Raw genomic sequence first — 6,000 nt, 5'->3', positions numbered from 1 at the left:
TGTGCTTTATGCTGCATTACAGGCCATTGTATTTGAAATATTTCCTCCTCCAGTCTCGTGAAAGGCGGTCGCTGTCCTCCTTGCTCTCTACTTACCCTCTTCTCAGTCTGCTCTATTACTTTAATAACTGTCGGCCAAACTTTTTCAAGATTGCACCATTGTGTATCTGTTCCTTTTCATCTGCATGCACTCTTCCCAAACTGTAGAGAGGAAAATGCTGGGAAGAAAGGAAAAAAGAGAAGGGGATCATATTTTGGCAAGCATGGGATGATATGTCGCACTGTCTTTTTGAATATTATTAAGTACTCTTGACCGACAACTAAATAAGAAAACCCACCAGTTGCCCATGTGTTTGCATGGGAGCTGGTTCAGCTGGAAACAGTGAGATGGCTGAAATGCAGAGCGTGCCAAACCATGGAGTGGCGTCTGGGGCTGGGTCCACCACATCTACACTGGGCCCCAGGCAAGAGGGGGGAAACGGCTAGTATGCACTCCCAAAGTCCCCCTTTCCATCAGCCATCTCCCTTTAACTCTGTTCTCCTTGATCTTAACACTTCCCTCGATTAACCAAGCTCAGATTAAGTTAGCGAACATGAAGCAATGAAAGGGAGTTGCCCCAGAAGAAGAGGATTCGCAGAGCTACGCTGAGAGAGAAAGTGACCTTTCTGGCCTGGATGTCAGATGTCTCCTCGTACATCTAACTGTGAGGTCAGAGGTTAAACCAACCCTACCAGTCCTCCCATCCTGGCCAATAGGTTTGACCTTTTCCTCCCTCTGATTCAGTCACAGCTGTGGGAAGGGAAAACAGGGTGTGGTCTGATTAATTCCTCACCATGTTCACTGATATATCAGGTCCTTAGTGGCTCATTTGTGTGCATGTGTGTGCACACATGCAAGCAGATCTGCCATGCTGGGTCCGCATGTATCCCAGCCCGCTTCTTACTGGCTGATTAGGCCCGGCTGAAATGCTGTGCCATGCCCTCTCAATGGAAAGCAGGTTTTCTGAGGGTTGGCCCCTCTCGCTAGTGTCCGATACCACTTGGGGAGCTTGTATAAAGTTTGAAGTGAAACTCAAAGGGAGAGCAGTGTTTTTTCTCATGTTAAAACCTTCAAACACTAATTTGCAATGTTGCTATTTTAAATGGGGCTCACTTCTTAGCAAGGCCGCTAGCCAAACTGTCATGGGTGTTTTCCTGATCAGGCCAGGGCTCCGAGACAGAACAGGGAGGCAGGATCAGTTTACCCAAATCTGACAGTCTGGGACACCACGCCAAAGCTGTAGTCTGTATTCAAGAGCACACTCAGTAAAATGAATGAAATGGCTTAGAGGAAAGAAAAGAGTCCAGTTTCAGTCTAGGCCTGAGAATGACTGAGATTAGGATATGTTGCTACTGTGCCATGTGTCTAGACCTGGCTCATCAGTGTCTGTGTAACAGTCAATCGGTATGTATATTTTCACAAAAGTAATATACAATTAGTAATTGCTGTACGACAGTTCGGGAGGAATAAATTCTGTCCCGATTCTGTCATTAGTCATATATTTTCTCAGTTTATGTCTTTTTCTTAAACACTTCTGATTTCCAGACTAACATTTGCTAATGTGCCGGGAGGACAATAAAGTACAATCAGAAAAAGATGTCAGTGCACTTCAATTCATGCCAATTCACCAATTATCTGTAATCCATTGTTGACTTTATGATTCGGATTAATCTCTTCAGCTCTTACTTCCCAATCATCAGAAACAATAGACATAATAGCCAGAATACTCACAGTAATTATGAAAGGGCTCACCCACATCCAGACTCCTGACAAACATGCTAACTCATAGTTGATATACTGTGTACAGCTACGTACATCCTCTTAATCCCCATAGGAAACATTATAAAGGCCCAGTCGTATAACATCAATGTTCCCACTTCATCCTTCCAAAAGATCTGACTGGCCCGACTGCTCTGAAGAAACAATTTGTATGCAGATGCTTGAATTGAAATCAGATGGACAGGAGGCCATTGTGACACAGTTTTTGGACGGGCCTGTCAGTTAGAATGAGAATGGGACATCCATGAAGGGGAGTGTGTGTTGTGTTTTAGGGACATGCGATAGGCAATGGAGTGCATTAAGGATTTGTTATTGCTGCTTTTTACATTCTTTTGGATACAGTCCAGTTTGACTTAGAAGATAAGAAGCAAAGCTAAGGACAAGGATCAGAAAATACAGAAACAATGAATTTCATCACTAAAAAACTACAACAATAAAGATTGCTTTTTGCAAAAGAAAAAAATATATAAACCACATTCAGTCTCCTTAGTCAGAGAAATGAACCCAAGCATTTACATTCACAATAAAATCTGACAGACATATGGCTTGTGTCTGTAGCAAAGGCCTCAGACCTTGTGTGCAGTGGAGCGAATACAAGCAATACTCTCTGTTGCCCTCTAATAAGCCTGAGGATATGAGAAAAAGTCTGAGAACAGACATAGTCTACGTCAGTTTGGCACTTTTGGATGGGATTTAACTGGATAATTGCTGTTTTGTTTTCAAAAAAGCAGCTTGACTATGAAAAAAGGCATTAATAAAGCATAAATGACATAAAACAGTAAGTTTGGGGCTCCCTTTATGACATCTAGTATACTCTTAGCACTCGAACATGGCCTATAGTTCTTTAAATAACCATCTTGCATCACTGATTCCATGGTATATTGGTCTCATTGGCTGAGAGCTATTAGTGAATGTTCTGAGCATGTTTTGCTTCAATAGGCAGGAATATGGATGAGATGACATTGCAAAACTGAATTAGGTATTAACTTTCCTTCCCTTTTGGGCAAACTTTGCGGATACATCAAATGCATGCTTTGGCGTTAGAGTTTACATACCTGTGAAAGCTAAATAGAGAGCATTGACTTAAGGTGTGGCCCCATATTTGTATCTGACCACAGCTATGGACGGGCACAAGTGCATGGACACATGCACACATGCACACACACACACACATGCAAACCTCACTCTGAACAGCTGGGAGTGTTTGCAGTGCGAGTGGGTCGTTCGTTCTCCTCTCTGTCTCACACAATGACCCATGCACTGTCTGTGTTTGCACTGCACCTAGCTCAAACAGCGTGCGTTTCCGTCTCCTTGCCATTCAAGCACACTCTGAGGCTCGCTTTTGTGAAGACACACACAAACCGAGAAGGCTTGGCCCCAGGTCGCACTGGGAAAACAAGGGCCAAGTTCATTGAGAAATCAACTAGAATTTCAGAAATGCACCTGATACATTTTGCCCCGTGTTTTCTCCTCCGGCAATTGATAGTGTTTTAGCATACCAATCAAGGTCACGGAGATATTAGTTATCTATTTCATAGCTATTTCATATCCTTAACAATGGAGGTCACGAAGACAAACTTGCTGTCGAGAAGAAGCTGGTACGCCAAGTTCACAAAGCCATTGGAAGCTTGTAGTCCTCATTGTTGCTTTCTGCACAGTTACAGAGGGGTTAATAAAAAACCTGGATAAACAATGAAGTCCAGATTTACAAAATGAACAAAAAACAAGCAGGCCCTACTACTGCTTGCTTTTAATTTTCTTTTTTCATTATTCTTCTTATAAACTCAGCATAAATCACCAGCTTTTTAAAAAAGTGTTTGGCTATTCTCAATCTACTCCATCCCTGCATATGCCATTCCCCTCAATCCATCCATGCTGTTTATCTTCAGCATGGCATTTGGCAGATTGAGGTTTCTATACCAATGGCCTGATATGTTTGGATATAAGAATGTGGTTTTCCTGTTTTGGCACCGTCAGAGTGTCTTTTCATATACCATCCTGACATCAAACACTGAGTATGTAATATGTAAAGGCCATCTGTGGCGTTCACTCCTGCTCACTGATGGCTTGGCAGCTGTATAGTGAGGCCTAATAATACCGGTCTGATAGACTGCGGTATAAAGAAATGGCACAAAAATGTTTCCTTACAGTGATGCCTCTTTCAGGAAGGCTAATGTGAAATGATATGCAGGCTAGATTTGCTGTTGATATAAGGAAGCAATTAGCTTGACCAATCATCCTTCAAATCACATTGTGGTGAATTATGCAATGGTTCATTCTCCCTGTAGTTTTGAAGGGCAAAATATAACATCTATATGTGGGTTTTTTACATTTTTACTTTTTTTCTTATTTTATTTAACCTTTAATTAATCTGGAAATAAAGAGAGTCCTTGTTAGATACTTTTATTTCCAGGTCATGACAAACATTTGGCCCATCCTACATGGGACAACACGATACCTCTGTATGTAAAAATATAGCAATAAAGCATCATCTGGTACAAAGCAAAAAAAAACAAAACTTAAATCTTACACAAGGTGCACTCAATAGCTTTCAATTGCATCTCTGTCTTCTTCCGTGGGTGGAGTTTGCTCAGTGGTCATCACGTGACTAATATGTGGAACTTCTATCACATGATAACAGATGATATGGGCGGAAGAGATTGTAATGCCTGACATTATGTGACCATATGTCTTCACTGAAGAGGACCATAAGATGTAGTTAAAAGCTCTGGGAAAAAGCTACCAGATGAACTTTGAGTAAGATTTTTTTTCAAAATACTGTTTTAAAGGAATGAACTTTCACACTCATCAGGAGTGTCTTGCACTGAGCAGCATAGTGAGAAAGAAAAAAATAACTTTTTTACTAATCTTTCAGGCTTTCTCAAGTTAATGTGTTTCATTTTTCAATTGCCAACTCAGTCTTTGTTTGTTTAAAAAGTATATGTTTTTTGTTTTTATCAACTTTCTCAGTAAAAAGGACAGTTTAAAAACAAAAAAGAGCTCACTTTCTATAAGATGGCACATTGGAGAAGTCCACTTTTCCTCTTTCAGACTGACATATCGTCCAGTTACAACATCACAGGATATGGCTGGCAATTTTCTATATTTTTCTTATTGTCAGTTAACCTCATGTGCAGAGCCAAACAAAAAAAAAGAATTGTGTATTATGTGTGTACCAAGGCCTGATATATCTTATTTCTTTTTGCTGTAGGCCTCCGTTGTTGTCCAAAAACTATTAAAAACATGTCAGTGAGCCACACTGTTGCACTGGGTGACATGTTCCTTCACCCTGAAGATTACGGTCACGTTAGTTTGTTTAGAAACGGCTCCAAAAACTAATAACAGCTATCACATTTTCAGTCTCTGGAGAGTAGTTCTGCATAAGGCAGATGCCACTGCGCATGTATGGGAATGCGGTTCCATCTACAGAGCTTCTCTAGCTTGTTGTGTTACATATCACAACTTCTTGACTTTGTACTACATTATAAATTTCTCAAAGTACGTGGCAAAGGAACACATCGCCCAGTGCAACGGTGTGGCTCATTGACGTGTTTTTAATAGTTTTTGGACAACAACAGAGGTCTACAGCAGAGAGGAATGAGGTATGTCAGGCTTTGGATAAATGCACAATACTTGTAAGTAGGATCAATTCATTGTTGGTTTGGCTCTGCACATTAAAAAAAACATAGAAAAACGCCAACTATATCCTTTAAGTGGTAAAATACCAGATCTCATAAAGGTTCAAACTTATTAGACACATTATATAAAGCATAGTTCTTCATACTTTATTTGAATTTTATCATTCTAAATTTATGCAGTTTTGTTTTACTCTTGGTGTCTTTTCATCTTTTGAAAATACCTCACCAAACATAAATGCATCCAACAAACTATTCAGTTCTTTGGACCACGACCTGTTAATTTATTTATCACAATTGATTATCCTTCTACTGACAAGGAGTTACAGACTAAGAGCATAAAAGAAATAACACACAATATGTCACAAGATCAGAATTAGAAATTAAACAAATGCCAGCGATTACTCCCGAGCATGAACACATTCTGACTTCTGTATCTATTTGTATGTCTTCATTGTGTCTGTGTGGCCTGGAGTTAGACGTCCAGCCTCAGGTGGGTTCAGAGTGTCCCTGGCTTGTCTGGAAGCCTCAGGTTGGGCCTGGCATC

This window comes from Thunnus thynnus, chromosome 5 (assembly GCF_963924715.1).
Source record: "Thunnus thynnus chromosome 5, fThuThy2.1, whole genome shotgun sequence".
Taxonomy (NCBI): domain Eukaryota; kingdom Metazoa; phylum Chordata; class Actinopteri; order Scombriformes; family Scombridae; genus Thunnus; species Thunnus thynnus.
Note: the sequence above shows the minus strand (reverse complement) of the source record.